The following is a 19,875-nucleotide window of genomic DNA, read 5'->3' as shown; positions in this document are numbered from 1 at the left end:
TAATAATTTTGCCTTACATAAATGGATAATATTGCTTTAATAACTGCAATAGTCTATAGATATTTCCTATGCTTAGTTAGCTAGTGCTATCCGTTTTCAATTTTTAAGGGTGACCAGTCTACCACGTGTCAATAGTCCTCAACTTTAGTTTGTTGAAACTAAATATATAATGGACTCACACCCTTGTCTCTATATACAGTGGGCTTTCAATATTGTATTGACAGATTACAGGAATGCATGTATTTTGCTGAAATCTGAGCAGTAATAGGGAGAAGTATATTTTATGACTATATATTGTTTATCAATAAGTTATTCTCCCCTCCTTAGAACAATTAACTACTGACTCAGAGGGAAGAGTGCTACCTGCTGCATTGCCAAGAATTACTGTATTGCTAAGTACTGTATTAGACCAACTATATTTAGCCTGTGAGCAGTGATGGGCTCACAGCACAGGATGGGATATATGTAGGCTATGCTAGTAGCTAAAAATAGATAAAAAAATTCCGTTAAATGCAGCAGTTTAAATGTGAAAGGTTGCTAGAAATTTCTTCAGATGATCAGCAAGGAAAATGCAAATGAATAATCCCCACCATAAATGATAGAGAACTCACACTCACCAGGTGATTTGGCATGCTTTTTCACCCTATCCTTTACACGTTTCTGTACACTAAAACAGGATAACATATAAGATTTGATTTATTTATATGAAATCATTAATGATTATTTTGTGGGATGTTATATTTGCATCTGATGCTTAGCTAACAGTTGCTGTAACATGCTACAGCAAAAAAAGAATGTATTGATAATCTGAAACTCATGCCAGTAGTCATTGCTGATTTGTGTGTGTGCGTGTGCGCGCGTGCGCATGCCTAGGGATTTGTAAGTAGATTGCTATGGTAATTGGGTTAAAGAACTAGCAAATATGTGCTAATCCATCTTGTGATACAAAGCCATGTAAAATTAAGATTCATTGTAAATGCATGCTCATTTAGTATGAATGGATAAATTTCAGTTCTAAACCAGCAATAAAAATGTGCTGGCCTCTAGGAAAGTCCTTCTAACAGCTTTCAGACAGGGAGCCTATAAAATCATTGTGTAATCCAGACAGTCTGAGACTAAGCAGAAGAGCTAATAATATATCTTCTTCAGAGAGAGTTTGAACAAGGAAATTCTGTGGAGCAGCGGATCTGGTTTTCTTAGACTCCTTGCAAAATCCCACCCTTTATTGTTAATTTTCCAATCAAAATAAATAGATACAGCCTGCAGAAGAATTCAGGAATATTGGCCTCCAGAATTCTTTCCCCACATATAGGGTATTTCTGCACAGCAGCTGGAAGATGTGATTCCCAGCATGGATAGACATACAACACTATCTCTGCTGGAGCTAATGTGCACAGTGTGGCCATCGTGGTATGAGGAGCAGTTTGGGTTACTCACCCCAGTGCTTAGCCAGGGATTTGGGCAGGACTGTGCTCGAGTGCCTAGCATAAGCCAGCATCCTTCCACTGTGGCCACATCACTACTTTTAGCATGTTAGCTAGAGCAGAACTAGTGCTGGGAATCACAATTCCCAGCTGCTATTTAAACATAACATAAATCGTCTGCTGAATGACGTTTGTTAGTCCAAATGTTCCTTGTTTTTCTGATTCTTCTTCCTAAGGGATATGGGTCTTATTTCTGTGAGAAAAGACGAATGGCTCTTCCCAAGGGCATTAGACTCTGGTCCTTTGCAGAGTTTGGCCTGTTACCCAGGATTTGAAATTAATTACCCAAGCACTGTGGAAAACATTTCCAGTTAAGTCTGTCCATAAAGTTTCACTGCTGCAGTAAGATCCACCACAAACTCAATCACAATCCACTTTGGGAACATCTTTACACCGGTAGCTTAGTAGCCTCTTCAGGTGAGTTGTTTTCTGATAAAAGATTTGTATTTTATCCCACGTTTAAAAATAAGGATTTAGTCTTATGATCTCCCTACTGATGCCAGGAATGAGGGATAACAAGTATGCATCAATCTCACTGAAATGGGTGCTGAAAGGTTTTCGCTCACATACATAAAACAAACTCACCAAAAGACATTCTATGAGGATTAACTGCATTGAGCAAACAGGCATCATTATGGAAAAAGTGGATGAACACAAAGATGTGGAGCTGATGAGCAGCCAGTTTTCACAATATGCTCCTATAAAATGGCCTCATTTCTTACATGGTAAATTGCTATATTATTTATTTATTTGTTTGGTAAGATGGCCTCTCATTCTATTGCAGGGGGGAATAGAACCCAGCAAAAGTGGCTGGAAGCTACTGGCAGCACTGCGCTGGTGCTGGGTGGAAGGGGGACATTGCTAAAGAAAAACATGGGCTCACATGCAGTCACATTCTATAGGGATGCAGGGATTTCCTTAGGAATCCTGTTTCTATGTGTTATAATGTCAGGTCCCTGTCTCTTCCAGGTGGTCTACAAAATGTAAAAAGGATGTAATGCTTTTTCTGTACCTGCAGTGACACAGATTTATTTTACTAACAATTTGTCTACTGTGGGGCATTCCGGATAAAGAAGAATATGTGATCAATTATACAGAAACTCTTATATAAAGAGGGAGCTAGACTAGAAAAGTGCTTGGAGGAGGAGACTGTGGATGAGTTGTGTATTTTGATATTTGTGATACTCAGAATTTGGCTGGTGTTGGAAGTATTGCCTCAGGAATGGGGACTAACAAGCACCAAAGGTCTCTGAAGTGTCAGTGATTGCTAAATGATGCTGCACATTTTTCCATTGGACTATAACACTCATGCAAATGACATCAGAGCACCAAACCATCAGCTGACTGTTTCTTTAAAGTCATTCCATGGAATCACATTTTTAGAGCCTCTATATTAATAGATAATTGCATTCAGACTAGTAGCTCACAGCCAATTGAAAGCTGATATATTTGTTTAGAAGCCATCGTGCCTCAAAGTGTGCTCTGAAAGAGAGTGTGTGTGTTTTCTACCAAGTCTGAATTTGTAACATGAGACCTTGTATCAGCAGAGACATAGACCAACACTCTGCCAATCATGTTCAGAAGTGCTATATTTCCCAAGTAGTTCTGCTGATTTAAATTTCAGCTCGAGGCCGATTTTAATGGGGGAATTCTGGAAGCGGAAGCACAATAGGGTTAACAATTAGACGGACAAACTATCTGTATTATTATATTAAGAATGTGGAAACCAAGATGAGGGCCAGCCCTGCTAGTTGTTGCCATTTTCTTCGGAGTCCATTATTTTGTTTTTACTGAGAAAAGATTTGAATTGTGTTTCTTTAAAATGAATAGGGAAATTGAAGCTTATTTCAGATACTATGGTGATGATATCTATATAAATATTCTATCTGGCTAAACAACTAGAAGATTCAGTTACAAAAACTAGCTTTTTATTCAATTCTTATTCGTTTCTCTATTTTAATAGTTAAAGGTAGTACCATAAGATGGCACTGCTTTCTGTTATTTTGATGAGTAATATATATGAGACTATATGTATAGATCACTACCAAACCATAAAAAATGCCTTCTAATAGCTTTTAGGAGACGATTCCATTAACTGATTTTCGTTAGCACTGATCAGGAATGATTTCTCCCTTTTAGTATTTTCTATTAACTGATCTCTACCAAAACACCAGGAGAGAATCCTAATGGCTTTTGAAGGAAGATTCCATGAGAAATTTGTCACTTAGTCTCAGAGCTGGGTCAATGGACTTCGGCTCATGGTGCCGTTTTTCTCTTTGCAGCTTAGAGGTACCCTAAGGTATTATACAGCTACCATCATTGCTGCTGGGTGCAGGAACACGTTGCTTTGCAATACTACTGAAAACCATATAACAGCTAGACAGTACTAAATAATTCTCACCATCCAAGTTTCTGAACATATTCTGATTGGTAAAAAAAAAAATCTGCTTTGCTCTCTAAGGCCTCGGCTACACTACTACTTTAGGTTGAATTCCCAACGTTACCTCCATTTAAGGGCGGACCTGTCCACACAGCGAAGCTCTTTTTTCTGACTTAAAGGGCTCTTTAATCAATTTCATTACTTCACCTCCGACTAGGGGATTAGCACTTAAATTGTCTTTGCAGGGTGGAATTTGGGATAGCGTGGATGCAATTTGACGGTATTGACCTCCGGGAGCTATCCCACAGTGCTTGATTGTGACCACTCTAGACAGTGCTCTGCACTCAGACGCACTGGCCAAATAGACAGGAGAATGTCCGCGAAATTTTGAATTTCATTTCCTATTTGGCCAGCCTGTTTGCAGAGATCATGCAGAGCTCATCAGCATGATATGCACATTGCCAGGGCACATTGCACGGCCCTTACTTAGTGAGAAGTCTATGCCATGTCCCGCTCAGTCCACTGCCATTGCCTCCTTGCCTGGTTTTGAGCAAAACAATTGTCTGACGTTGTTCTGACGGAGGAAGGGGTGGACTGAGGACATTGCTTACAGGGAATTAAAATCAACAAAAGGGGTGGCTTTGCATCTAGAAACACAAACAACTGTCACTCAGACTGGCCCCCTCAAGAATTGAACTCAAAACCCTGTGTTTTGAAGGCCGTTGATTTCACAAAACATGGGTCAGTTTCTTGTTTTGATCCATCTATCGTTTATATCTTAAGCTGGCAGCAAAAAGTACAGTAAAACTGCAAGCCATCGTCATCTCCTGGGTACTCAGCAGAAAATGGGAATGATCTGGCTGAGTAAGTCTCATGTCTGCCCAGGTACCCCTGACCCTTCTCACTGAAGTTGGCTAAAAAAAACAGTCAGGAATATGACAATGGCTACCAATCATAACGCACCTTCTGCATCCAAAAAGCAGTGAGCTGCTGCTGCATAGCAATGCAGTCCCATGTCTGCCAGCACCCAGGAGACGTACGGTGATGATGAGCTGAGTAGGCTCCATGCTTACCATGGTACGGTATCTTCTCAGGTAACCCAGGAAAAAAGGCACAAAACGATTGTCTGCTGTTGCTTTCATGGGGGACTGACATGTACCCAGAACCACTCGTGACACTGTTTTTGCCCCATCAGACTTTGGGATCTCAACCCAGAATCCCACTGGGCAGTGCAGACTGCAGGAACTGTGGGAGAGATATCCACAGTGCAACGCTCCAGAATTCAACGCTAGCCTCAGTCCTGTGGATGAAATCTGCAAACTTAATGCATTTAGAGCATTTTGTGTGGGGATACATGCAATCCAGTGTATGAAACCGATTTCTAAAAACCCTACTTCTATAAATTCAACCTAATTTCATAGTATAGTCATACTTTGTCACGCATCTAAAGGGGAAAAAAGGCTATTGATGCGCTAGATATAACTTCCATATCAGCAGTGCAAATTCAGAGGAATTTAGTGATTTCAGTGGAACTACCCTACGTTTACATCAGTTTGAATGCTATCACCATCTGGCTGCATAAGAAAAATTCTATTTATGAAGGTCTCACTGCATCAACCAAGATATTCCAGGCACTATACTTCCTGGCACTGTACTTTTAACATCGTCTTTCCATCAGACATCTGCAGTGCATCCACATATAGATAAGTCACCACCAACTCATTCTTCTTCATTTGTGGAAGAGGAGGGCACATATCCTTTTGGAGTCTCTTTCTTGGTGCTACAGCTATGTTACCTGGCACATTTTTCTTGAATGAGGGAATGTAGGAGCAGGCACAATGTTTTCCTGCAATGATTTCTAAATTAAGGCACTCTGAAAAAGAGCTGATAAATTCATATCCAACACTGTTCTCTAAAAATTGATGGGGAAAACTGAGAAGAATTTCTTATTATAATGAGATATTTTGAGTTTTCGTTTCAAAATTTTTTTTCCATTGTGAGATTTATTTTAATTTTGTATTATAACATAATAAAACTTAAAATTAAAATGTGGAAATTGGCATGAATGAGTTTGATTTTATTTAAATAAAACATTTTGGTTCTCTTGAAACAATTTCCCTCTCCCCGCCCATCCAGGTGCATTTGGATGCAGGTTGTGTGAGTCAAGATGAAAACGTTTACATTTGAGGCTGACTAGTGATACAGATGATGCCCTGATTAATACACATTAAATACTGGAACCTGATTATGCCAGGTCTGTGTAACACTCTTATACTTCTCTTATAATTCCATAGAGTGAGAAATTTCTTAAAGATTAAAAGAGAACGCACTTGTTTGTCCCGATATTTTGCACTCCTGTTTTTTTGTTTTGTTTTGTTCTGCCGATGGGACTCTGGGACTCAGGTCCATATTCTCTCATATATGTTCTCATATTTGGTGTCCAATACCTTTTAGCTATGTCTCTTTGTGCAGCATCAGCCCTTTCCTTGCCAGCTTCTGTGAGCAGTGCCTGCCTCTGGCTTACTGCTTAACTTTGCTTTATGTTAGCAAAGTCTTGACCATTACTTCAGTTCAGGCCTTAGCCCTCATACCAGGCCTCTGATACCAAGGTTTATATCTCAGGGCCTCTTCTTACTACACTTAATTCTCATTGCCGTGACAGTATAGCCCCCATCACTCACTCCCGGTCTTTCCTCTTTAAATGTGGTGTCCTCATCTTCACTTTTAAGGCTCTACATAATTGTGCCCCTACCTACATATCAAAACAAATGTCCTATTCCCCCCTCACTATCTGCTATCCAGTTAACTCTTGTCATCATGTTTCTCCATTTTTCTACTTCCACCCCTCAGCTTTTCATGCCTGGAACAGCTTCATCAGATATCAACCTGCATTTGATACCCTTTCAGAGTCATTTCCTTCAATTATTTTTCGAGACATCGCCTCTACACCTGCTCTAGTGCCCATTACTCCGAACATACAACATGGATGCATAGATCTATGGAATTTCATATTAAAACCACCCCAAATTTAGACTACTAACCCAACTCCATATCCTTATGAGGAAAAGCAATGCAGGTCACATACAAAAATCAGCTTTTAAACAGTATGCTAATTTCGCATAGATTCCTAGACTTCAAGGTCAGAAGGGACCATTATTATCTAGTCTGACCACCTGCACAATGCAGGCCACACAATCTCACTCACCCGCTGCTGTAAAAAAACCCTAACCTATGTCTGAGTTATTGAAGTCTCAGATTGTGGTTTGAAGACCTCATGCTGCAGAGAATCCTCCAGCAAGTGACCCCATGCTGCAGAGGAAGGGGAAAACCTCCAGGGCCTCTGCCAATCTGCCCTGGAGGAAAATTCCTTCCTAACCCCAAATAAGGCTACGTCTATACTACAGCATAAAATCGAAATTACTAAAACCAGTTTTATAAAACTGATATTATAAAATCAATTTTATGCGTCCACACTAGGGCACATTAATTCGGTGGTGTGCGTCCATGGTCCTAGGCTACCATCGATTTCCAGAGCGGTGCACTCTGGGTAGCTACATTAAAGGAATGAGACCAATAACTTTGATTTCCGTCCACACTAACCCTAAATCGATATAGTAATATCGATTTTAGGGTTACTCCTCTCGTTGGGGAGGAGTACATAAATCGATTTTAAGAGCCCTTAAAATTGATTTAAAGTGCCTTGTAGTGTGGACTGGTACAGAGTTAAATTGATTTAATGCTGTTTAAGTCGATTTAACTGTGTAGTGTGGACCAGTCGATCAATTAAACCCTGAACATGTGAACAAGACTCACCAGCCAGCACCCAAGAAAGAATTCTCTATAGTAACTCACATCCCAACCCATCTAACATCCCATTGCAGACAACTGGGCATACTTACCTGCTGATAATCAAAGATCAATTGCTAAATTAATTGCCAAAATTAGGCTATCCCCTCCATAAACTTATCAAGCTTAGTCTTAAAGCCAGATATATCTTTTGCCCCCACCACTCCTCTTGGAAGGCTGTTCCAGAACTTCACTGCTCTAATGGTTAGAAACCTTTCTCTTACCACTTAATCATAGCAGAACTATACAGCTACTAAATCACCTACCTCTTGTCTCTTCCTTCCTTACTCTACCATTGGCTCTTGTAATAATTTGCTGTTTTTGTCTGATTCAGTTTCTATCTGCTGACAGGTTTCAGAGTAGCAGCCATGTTAGTCTATATTCTCAAAAAGAACTGGAGTACTTGTGGCACGTTAAAGACTAAGAAATGTATTTCAGCTTAAGCTTTCGTGGGCTACAGCTCAGTTCTAGGGATGCATAGACTAGCTGTAGACCAAGAAAGCTTCTCCTGAAATACATTTGTTAGTCCCTAAGGTGCCACAAGCACTCCTGTTCTTTTTTCTATCTACTGTCCACCTTACAGAAGCATCTGAGCACGTCACATTCTTTCATCTATATATACCTTCACAGATCCCCGTGAGGCAAGGAATTGCTATTATCCCCTTTTACTGATGAAGAATCAAAGCACAGCGAGACTAAAGGCATGTCTATACAGGGGCATCCATAACAGTTTATCTGACTTAACTAAAGGCAGGCATTTAAAGTGGATTTGTGTGCGGGAAAATATTTAGATAAGTTAATGAAGGATGGGTAAATCAATGGGTATTAGCCAAGATGGTCAGTGACACAACCCCAGGGTCTGGTGTCCCTAAACTGCCACGTAGTAGAAGGTGGGACTGAATGACAGAGAATCACTTGAAATTGCCCTGTTGGGTTCATTCCCTCTGAAACATCTGGCATAGAGATAGAATATTGGGCTAGATCAATAGAGTATGGCCATTTTTATGTTAATTGCATTCAACCCTTGTTATTCAGAGTTAAAGTCTCCTAACTTTAGCTTAGTTTAATTCACTTTGGAACCCCCACACTGTGCTACCTTCACAGCTATTGCTCCCTGCATTAGCTCAATTCAAACTAGCTCAGGTAAAATAGCCTATATGCTGCTTTTGCTCTATAGACGTACTGTAACTCGCCCAAAGCTCTCTGGGAAGTTTGTGGCAGAGTAGGGAATTGGAGCTGAATCTCCCAAGCCTTAGGTCAGTGCCCTAATCACAGGACCATCCTTCCTTTTTTTGTAAATTGGAAACCCTTAGACTTTGGGATCATTTCTGCCCCTACCTCTTATGGAATAATTATTGTCATCCTTATCGCAGAGACAAAATATGTGGAGAAAGATGGCTGGGGACAATGGTACCCCATTGACTGAATTTATTCTTGTGGGATTCACAGACAATCCGTCACTGCAAGTGCCCCTTTTCATGGTGCTCATGGTGATTTATATTATCACCCAAGTGGAGAATTTTGGGATGATGTTGTTAATCAGGAGTGATCCCCAACTTCACACTCCCCATCTCAGTACCAGGCTTATAATGGTGCCAAAGGTACCATGGCACTGAGCTCATGCACAGCAGACCCCTCCTCGGGCCTGGCGCTCCACCTCTCCTGCCAGGTGCAGCGCAGCGGCTGCAATGCTGGCTTTGCTCTCCAGCATTTCCCTGATGACTTGGACTCTGGGTTTGTCCTCCTCACTTCCCCAATCACTTGCTCTACTCTCCCTCTCCTTTCTAACTAGCTGTACTCAGGAATGAGTTTAAAGGTTCAATATAGCCCTTAATTTTATAAGCGGTCCAATAAATATAAAGCTTTTTTCTTCCTGTAATTTTCCTAAATGAACCCAACTTCTCTTGTCAGAAGCTTTTGAAGCACTATAAAATACCCATTAATCTTTATCAAGCTCTCTTTTTAATTAGCTTAGCATTTGACAGCTATTTAGCACTTGCTTAATTACCATTATATTACTTGGCACTAGCTAAATTTATGCTAATAAATTAATCCTGGTTAAAGAAAAAAACAGTATCTGACTATGTAAGCAAATACTCTATTTTTGCAAGAGAGCGCAATTAAAGTTCCAAAAGCAAGCTTAATTCTGGTATTTCCTAATTTTTGAGGGCTAGAATTTGCAAATTTAATGACATTCATTTGTGTGAGCAATTTCCTACTTTAAAAAAAAGCAAATTGAATAATCAAAAATTATATCATCTGGCCTCATACTGAAACCCACATGGTTCAGCAGCAGGATTGGCACCTTCAGATCCACCTCACAGATCTCTGTCACTGGAGGTAGTAGAAAAAACTGATAAAAGCATTAGGTTGCTAATGCCTATGTAGACCAACACTAGAGGGGGATGAGACATACTTTGCCAGTGTGTTTCAGAGCTAGTCGCTGACCACATAGGAATGGTGAGACTCAGGATTCTTGGGTTCCATTCCAAGATTTGGAGAGGAGCGTTCTAGTACTACAGACACTTCTGTCTGCTCCCCCTGAAGTCTGACCCCTTTCGTCCTGTCCTCTCCAATATGTCCTTTTCCCAGACCTGTCTTTTCTTCACCTCTGATTTCTTGTCCCTATCTCATTCTCTTTAGCTTCACAGTCTTGGGCTTCTCATCCCAGTCCCAGTCTTGTTGCTCAGCCAGTTTTGGTCCCAGTCTCCCGTCTAGCTGCTGATCTAAACTCAGTGTAGTCTCCTAGCCAAGTGGCTCCCAGTCCGTCCCACTGCTTCCCTCTCTGACTCCCAGTCCCAATCTCATTGCCCAAATCTCAGCGTTCCCTCCCGCTGCCTTGTTGGCTCCCAGTCGCTGTCTCCTTGGTAACTCAGTTTCAGCCTCACTTCTACACCTGCAATTCATTGGCCAAATCTCCTTGCTTGGGTAGTCCTAGTCCCAGTGTCTCGCCCTGATTTCAGTCTGTCTCAACAAACTTCTTGTTCCAATCTACTCTTTAACCCTCCCTCTGGTCCAGCTTTTGTCCACACTGCATTCAAATTGGACAGTTTCCTCCAATACTGCCCAGCTGTCAAGGAGGGGAGTAGGTAATTCATAGCACAGGAAAGAAGGGTTCACTTTATGTTCCAGTATCTGGCCTCATCCTGGCCTGGAGCAGCTGGACGCACCAGTTACAGGGAAGGTCTGGCTTCACCCTTACAGCCCTTGGCTGGCACACCCTCTTTTGGTCTCTGGCTTTGGTGCACATGTAGGAGTCTGCTCACATGTACGAGCTGTGACGGGATGGAGCATACATAGTGAGGATAGACTCTTGAACATTTTAAAGAAATTAAAATCAAAGATATTCCTGTTGAACATGTGCAAATTCAATTTTTCAGAGATTTTATAATGGTCAAATTCAAGCAGATGATTGTAGCAAAAAAACCATATCTTTGATTTCAAGGACACCCACTGGACAATATGGAAAGACTAAATATCGAAAGACTAAAGTATTCAAAGAAAACGTGGCAAGAATTTTTTTTACTGTGGGCAAAACAACCTATTTTTCTCTAGCCTCCTTCTCAGAAAGGGCTAAACTATTTTCGGTGAAATTTCCCAAAAATAATTTAGTCTGATACAAACAACCAACATGGGAAATCTCAGCCTTTACAGTTAGTTTTTCTAAGTTGTAAGCAACTGAAAACAGGGTCTTATAAACGGAAGTGTCAAGCAATCTTAATAAGAAGGGATGTTATCAATCCTCCCTAGAATATGCAGAGGAGCATGAGACAGCCACAGTCTCATGGATAAGGGCAGCAGCCAAGCAATGCCCACTATGCTCCTCTACAATGTAGGGAGAGAATAAATCTTACATGATGACCCTAGGACAAATCTAAAACTTTCTCATAGCATCATGGGCTATGTTGCATCCACACACACCCAAGAGGACTTCAATATTCAATACCAACTCTACGTTTGTAACTTATGACAGTGCAGTAGTGATTGATCTCCTGGGGCCAGCAGAAGCATAAGCAAAAGGTAAAACTATTTTCCAGTACTGCATAGATGACGTCAATAGTATGGATGCCTAAATTAGCTGGAAAAAGACTCTGAAGAGGCTAACTGTACAGAGCAGTGAGTTACAGATGTCATGACAGTTAGTAGGAGATATTGAAGGGGATCTAAAAGAACAAAGTAATATAAATGAATGGTGCTCCGAGGGAAAGCAATCTTCCTCCTTCCCAATAAGAAGCATGGCATCGTCTTCGGGGTGATGGTGGAGGAATAACCAAGATCAGTATTGACAAGTAGCTGAAGAAAAAGTATAGGGGGCTATTGACCCAGGAGTCAGTCCTGATTGATGCAGTCATCCCCATATTCCCCACCAGGGGCGACTCCAGGCACCAGCACGCCAAGCACGTGCCTGGGGCGACAAGCTGCCGGGGGCACTTTGCCGGTTGCTGAGAAGACAGCAGGCAGGTTGCCTTCGGTGGCATGCCTGCAGAGGATCCGCTGGTTCTGCGGCTTCTGTGGACCTCCCGCAGGCGTGCCGCTGAATCCGCGGGACCGGGGACCTCCTGCAGGCAAGCCGCAGAAGGCAGCCTGCCTGCCGTGCTTGGGGAGTCAAAATACCTAGGGCCTCCCCTGTTCCCCACTAACGTGAAAGGTGCATGATGAGGAAAGCCACAAAGAAGAAACAGTGCACCCGTGAACAATCCGTAACACCATAGAGGATGAACTTACATACACTGGTGTGATTTTCCCCAGTCATTGAAATGATTCTAGACTGTGGGAAGAATGAGATCTTAACAATCCTGTTGCATAACGACAGTCTGAAGGAATTACGAATGACCACATTGTCTAAAAAGCCAACAAAACTGTAATAGACCACAAAATTCAGTGTGGTGCTATGTCAGGCCTGGTCCACACTACAGCATTAAATCGATTTAAACAGCGTTAAATCAATTTAACCCTGTAACCGTCCACACTACAAGGCACTTTAAATCAATTTTAAGGGCTCTTAAAATCGATTTCTGTACTCCTTCCCAACGAGAGGAGTAACCCTAAAATCGATATTACTATATCGATTTAGGGTTAGTGTGGACAGAAATCGAAGTTATTGGTCTCATTCTTTTACTGAGCTACCCAGAGTGCACCGCTCCGGAAATTGATGGTAGCCTAGGACCATGGACGCACACCACCGAATTAATGTGCCCTAGTGTGGACGCGTAACATCGATTTTATAAAACCAGTTTTATAAAACCGGTTTTAATAATTTCGATTTTATGCTGTAGTGTAGACGTAGTCTCACCCTCTGATGGTGAGATAGCCACAGATACAGGTTGATAAGCCTGCTATAATATTTAGTAACATATGTGGGTCTCTTAGCTTAGGTGATTGAGGCGGCTGCTTGAAAGTCTCAGGTTTGATTCTTACTGATGATAAACTGCCCAGGGGAACAGTTCACACCCTCATACACCACTTACCACCTTTCCTTCTGCTGGCAACAAATACACCATTCATGAAAAGGACATTTTATTTTATTTTCCCATTTCCCCAGTCTCTCTGTCACACCCTATTCACCTGCCACCCAACGATCAGAAGATGGGCAGCCCATTATAATACATTACTATCATTCCTTTCCTTCCTGAAGTGAAATCAGACAAGGCTGAAGTATTCCTGATCCCAAGCATTCAAAAAACAGAAGATTTGACCCTACCAAGTATCATAAGATTGGCTTAAAAGTTAACAGGTAATCTTTTTATTTACTATCTGCTTTCTGCATTCATCTCATGCTTTCAAGATTTCCTCTGCATATACAAAAGGCCAGAAATTAACTTTTTCATTAAATGAAAGTTGTGATTCTCCTGAAATATCTTACTTGTGGGAACGGGGGTTTAAGAAAACTACTGAATATTGAGAAACTCACAGTATAATCATGGGAGTTGGCTACACTGCAACTGTGAGCTTCTTTCTGCTCTAACTTTGTTTTTACATAGATGTTATTCTGTTATGAGAGATCTGGATTTGACATAACCCGCAGCCATCTTATTCACTTACCCACCATAAGCTGGAAGTGAGAACAATATGTAGTCAAGAAGAATTTGGCCTTGCTCAGGCAGACAAAACAAAAGCATATACACTGCTGCAGTGTTAGTAAGTAAGTAAGTAAGTAAGTAAGTAAGTAAGTAAGTAAGTAAGTAAGTAAGTAAGAAAGAAAGAATAAAGTGGCTAATCCATGGGAATGGACGAGACTGTGACTAGCTGACCTTGGGCTGGATGCCTGTGTCTTTGTTTCTTGCCAGGGTTTATTTGCTGAAAACTAAAAATTATGAGTTCTTTGTTATTGCTGGGGAAATTGTTAGCATCTTAGAAGATATTTTGAGTTATGTGCTTTATTTGGAGTTTATTTGCTTTATTACAGTTTAGTGAGTAAACACGTATGCTGGAGAAGTTTGGATTTTCCATGCGCAAAAAGACTTTGACTGCCTACCAGAAACCTGCTGCCTCTACTTGACACCACTCTAGAGTCTATTATGGGGTGCTCTAGTCTATTGCTATTTTCTATGTGTGCTTTGTACTTAATAAAGACAAGCATTTTTGGGTAGAAGCAGTCTTGTGTGTACCAATCTTTTATTAGACATTGGTGCTGTGCTCCCATCCCTATTTATCTCCTGACACCACTGGGAAAACTAGTTACCTAGCTTTTGTATCAGATAACCCTGGGTATCCTTTAGCTTGTCTAGTTTTACTGTAAACTCATTGGGGGCAAGAACTGTCTCGTACAGAGCCCAAAGTAAACAAAGGAGACTAGACTACAGCTATCATTGACTCCTTTGAATCCATAAAAGGTTAGATTTTACCACTCTAGTGTTCAAGCTAGGATTATGGGGAAATAGATAAGAGAGTCAGGAGCAGCATGGCTTCTGGGACCAGAAATCTCTGACATGCTTCCTACTAATATGTTAAGAGCTGTTAAAACTAGAAGATCAACTCTGACAGAGGACTCCAGTCCTGAGATCTGACGGACTGAGCTCTGTTTCCATTTAAAACAAGCAGAGGATCAGGAAGTTGTCTGTGCAAGGGTGTCAAGGTTGGCTTCTCTTATGCTACCTTCTCCTCCTGCTTAACTATGAGTTTCTGCTATCCTGACACCTGACCTTTTGTTCACCCTCTGGCTTGGAACCTGATCGCTTGGTAACCTGACTCTGCCTATCTCCTGACCCCTGATTATCAGTCTGACCTGGCCTGTCTTCTGACTCTGCTCTGAACATTTTGTCAGACTGCCTACATCCTGTGCCTGACGATCTGATAAGTATGAGGGATTCCGAAGCCTTCTGAGACTCCAATTGGATTAATAAGAGAAAAGCAAATGTCTATGTCTGGACTTGTTTTGGTCCTTGAAATAAAAAAAAACCTAAATGTGAACTGTTATTGTCATTTCCATGTGGTTGCAGGAGAACAGATAGGTACCTTATTGGTCATGGTTATTGGTCATGTTTTTGTGGCTGGGGAAGAATAGATGAAACTGGATTTGGGTTCTCAACAAAGACACCAGCCTTTAATCCAAGCCTGCTCTCTTCCCTGTACTCAGCGTTACGTTGTGAGACTAGTTCAGATTCCCATTTAAGTCATTTGTCCAGCCAAGACAGCATTAAACTACCAAAATAGTTTAGTCAGGATGCCTTTATATACAGAGCGAGAGAAACATCCTAATGACAAAGCTGAACATGTGACTAGCAATTTTGTGTAGACAAAAATGCCACACCCCGCCCCTTAGAGGGGCTTAATTTTTCACTAGGTGTGTATGCAGTGCTCTCTGAAAATCAAGTCCTTTTGAGGTGCCTGAATCTGGGCACCCAAAATCACTATTCCCTTTGAAAATCTTTACTTTACTGAACATCTTCATTCCCTCACCTCAGACCCAAATACATAAAGGGAGGGAGTGCTAATTGGAATCAAAGTGTTAAACTATATTTCCTAGCACCATCTTACTCCTGGCCTTTCAACTGAATAAAATAGCAACAAAAAAAAGGAGAAACTGTTACTCAAACAGGGAAAAATCAGTACAAAATTATAAAGTGAGAGGAAGGACACACGTAGGTGAAAATGGTGGTGCCATAAAACAGGCCAACCACAGTGAGGTGGGAGGCACAAGTGGAGATGGCTTTGTGCCTGCCCTTGGCAGAGCTTATGCGCAAGATAGCAAAAACACTATAGATGTAGGAGACCAGGGTGATCACAAAAGCAGTACTTCCTCAGACCCCAGCTACGATAAGAAGTACCATTTCGCTAGTGTAGGTGGAGGAGGAGGGGAGGGCCACCACTGGAGGGATATCACAGAAATATTGATTGACTTCATTAGACTCACAGAAAGATAATCTAAAGGTTTATGACGGGTGCAGCAGGGAATTAAGAAAGCCTGAGGCCACGTCTACACTACAGCATAAAATCAAAATTATTAAAACCGGTTTTATAAAACTGGTTTTATAAAATCAATTTTACGCGTCCACACTAGGGCACATTAATTCGGTGGTGTGCGTCCATGGTCCTAGGCTACCATCGATTTCCAGAGCGGTGCACTCTGGGTAGCTCAGTAAAAGAATGAGACCAATAACTTTGATTTCCGTCCACACTAACCCTAAATCGATATAGTAATATCGATTTTAGAGTTACTCCTCTCGTTGAGGAGGAGTACAGAAATCGATTTTAAGAGCCCTTAAAATCGATTTAAAGTGCCTTGTAGTGTGGACAGTTACAGGGTTAAATCGATTTAAAGCTGTTTAAATCGATTTAACGCTGTAGTGTGGACCAGGCCTGATATCGAGGTTCCTGCTGCCATCTGAACACAGAATCTTTTATTCAATATGGCCGTGAATTGCAGGGGATGGCATATTGTGACATACTTGTCATAGGCCATCACTGCCAGAAAATCTCCTTGGTACCGTGATGGTTGGACACAGGATATCCAGAAAGGACAAGCTGCCGAGGAAGAAATACATGGGTTTGTGCAGGAGAACATCTGTTCCTATGGAAATGAGGATGGTCATGTTCCCTGCCAGTGTGGCTAAACAGATGAAAGAACACAACAGAAAAAGAGGAAAACGCACCATGAGAATGAATTTGGCCACTGTGGTGACATTGGCTCCCTCCATCTATCCTTGGCCAATAGGAATTTACTGCAGGTGGAATAAAAGCAAATGCATATATGTCAAAATGTCTGATCCATCATATTCAATTAGATCAATGTCTCTCAACCTTCTCAGGTTGGTGACCCTTTATTCCAAGTCAAACATTTTCCTGGCATCTTCCTACTTACTCTAAGAGTAAAATATATATCAGTGATAAATATGATAAAACTAACTCATTTATTTGCATGTGTGTTTCAAGAGGTTGACCTTGAAAGCCAAAGGTGGGCAAGTTTTTCTTTGGTTTAGGTTGTTCACAAGGTCACAACTCCCCCCAATGAATTGTCATGACCCTCTAGGGAGTCATGACTCACCATCTGAGAAACACTGAGGTAGATGATCTGTTATAATGTAGTTTCTGAAATCTCTGCTTCTAAATGCAGGGCGAGCTGAGTGCCTCAAGGTATTATTGAGGCACAGAAAGATAAGAAGTGCCATATTGAATCAAACTAGTCATCTCCTACAGTCTAGTCCAGCTAATTTAATCTTCAACAATGGCCTGGACTGGCTGCTTTAGAGGAAGGTGAAAGAAAGTCTGCAGTTTTCAGATATGGGCTAACTTGTTTGTCCAAAATTTCTTCCTAACACCCAATGGTTAGAGGTTGGCTTCTGCAATAAAAGAAAAGGGTTTATATCTGGTTCAAAAATAATTTTTAATTTTTTAACCTTTATTATAAATCTGGATATTTTATTTCTCCATAAAATTCTCCTTCCTTTTTTAATCCTGCCTCAACAATATCTTATGATAATGAGTTCCATAGGCAAATATATCAGACCTCTCACATGAAGTAGTACCATAGGAGCACTTGAAACATTCCTTCTCTTTATAGACAGCAATGTTCCCTATAATTTAATTATTACTGCTTAAACTGATAATACTGATAGAACCAAAAGGAACTATTTAAGTGCAATCACTGTACTTTATTCACGGAATGAGCACACTTAAGTAGAACGGAGTTAAGCGTAAAGCACAGCTTTATGTTCAAAGAGTGAAGTAATCAATTATTCATTTATTAATTATTAATTATTGTGCTCATGTAGAGAAACTAGGGGGGAAACTTTCTTTTTTACCATTGTAATTTCACAAACTGTAATTATTAGTACAAGATATTTCAAATACTATAGTTCATTATGTAAGACTCATACAAAAATAGATAGGATATTACAAAAAGTTTGGCACCAGCCAAGGTAAGTACCCAGTCCTCCCCTATTTAAATTCTCTGGGATATTTGCTAGTGATTTAAATGGGATTAAGATCAGACCCTTTAACAGAAATATTTTGATTTACAGTAATAAAAAAACCCTTTACCTAGAAGAACCATCTAACATCACAGAACTGCAAAATACTAATAAATACTAATATCAATACCTTAAAACGGTGCCAAAAAATTGTAACAATTTATTTAGAAATTTTTAATGTCATTTTTTTCATTCTCCTACATGCATAAATATTGGATATGACTTTTAATTTTGTATATTTATTTGACAAATTAAACCAATATGCTAAATACATAATTATTTATAGCTATACTTGCAATACAAAAATATTATTAGGCACAATCCGAAATACTAACTTAAGTAATCATTCTATAACAAAATAAAAAGGACAGACTAATTGAGTCCAAAGGGTGAATTCTCTATTAGCAATGAATAATTATGATGATATGCTGTGTTTATAATTGCCTAACATAAATTTTATTTCTAGCACAAAATAGCTTGAACATTATATTATGTTTCCTTATACAAAAGTTGTATAAAAATTAGGTTGTTAAGGAAATTCCCTCATCAATCACATATTAGACCATGTAAGATTTGACATATTTCAGTTTACAGTAATAACAGGGATCTTTATATAAAACATCTGTCTAGTCCAAAGGATCACTTTATGGTTGATAAAGGAGATGGTATTTTAGTTTAAACTCAGCTGAAATACACCATAGAAGTTCTAAGTGTTGTATAGTTATTAGTAGTAATAATGATATATATTGACCTACAAATACATAAACGCTAGGAATTCATTAATATATTATTTAGCTTTTCCATTTTCAAATCTACATACAAGTTAGTATGAAGTTTAGTTTATTAACTAATCAAAAGAAAATTAGCAAATTATATAGAGCAAATTAGTTTATTTCCAAGATAGAAATATTAGTCACAGTCAGAAATACTAGCATAAAAATTCATTCTGTTGTCAAATCACAATTTTGTTTGCCTACCTTGAGAACAAAGGGAAGTGTTTTTCTTGATACTACAGGTTTCATAAATATCTGCCTGCAATTATACCTGGGTACCACAATCTCTAAGGAATTTCACATTTACTCAGCAGACACATAAGTCTTTTCTTAGTTATCAAAGATTCACAAAGCTAAAAATGGAATGGACCTATTATGTCATCCAGAACTCTGTAGTTTCATGCCTATTTTATTCCATATGAATTTTCCATAAAGTCATGTTTCTCTAACGTTTGCAATCTAAGCGTCCCTTCAGGAAAACCAAACCATTCATGCCCTGATCCTTCTGCAGCGCCGCCATGTTTTTAGAAAAACCTACACATAATCTAAATTTTTCTAACTTTAGACACAGAACTGATATGTGCATATATACTGGATAATCACATTCAGGAAATCATAACCTTTCCAATGGAATGTCACATGACTTGATCTTGCAAAAAACATCTAAGCTATATATAGTCATATCATCAATATTTCTTGAAGAATATTATGTGTAATATCATACCTCTCCTTAGATTACTGCCGGAGGGTTGGTCAATGACCAGTGCAAAGGCAATATGTAAAATTCTCTTTAGTTTTTGGCCGCCTAATGTATTAGTGTTTACCAAACATTTTAGTGACACCGCCCCTCCCCCACAATGTTTTTACAAACTTCTGGGTGCCTTTCCCCAAGTTTCCTGAAAGCCTTTTAAAGTACAGCATTGTTAACTCAATATAGATATTAATATTTTCTACAGTGCAGGTGTCTGAGCATTTAGCCACCA

General features: G+C 40.0%; 1 pseudogene; it reads left to right on the top strand.

Moving 5' to 3' along the window:
* The first annotated feature begins 9,104 nt into the window (after positions 1-9,104).
* Positions 9,105-19,875, top strand: part of LOC115651256 — a 53,335-nt pseudogene continuing 42,564 nt past the window's right edge.

The sequence above is a fragment of the Gopherus evgoodei genome, chromosome 4, assembly GCF_007399415.2.
Source record: "Gopherus evgoodei ecotype Sinaloan lineage chromosome 4, rGopEvg1_v1.p, whole genome shotgun sequence".
NCBI lineage: Eukaryota > Metazoa > Chordata > Testudines > Testudinidae > Gopherus > Gopherus evgoodei.
The sequence above is the reverse complement of the archived record's forward strand: the minus strand, read 5'-3'. Positions and strand labels throughout refer to the sequence as shown.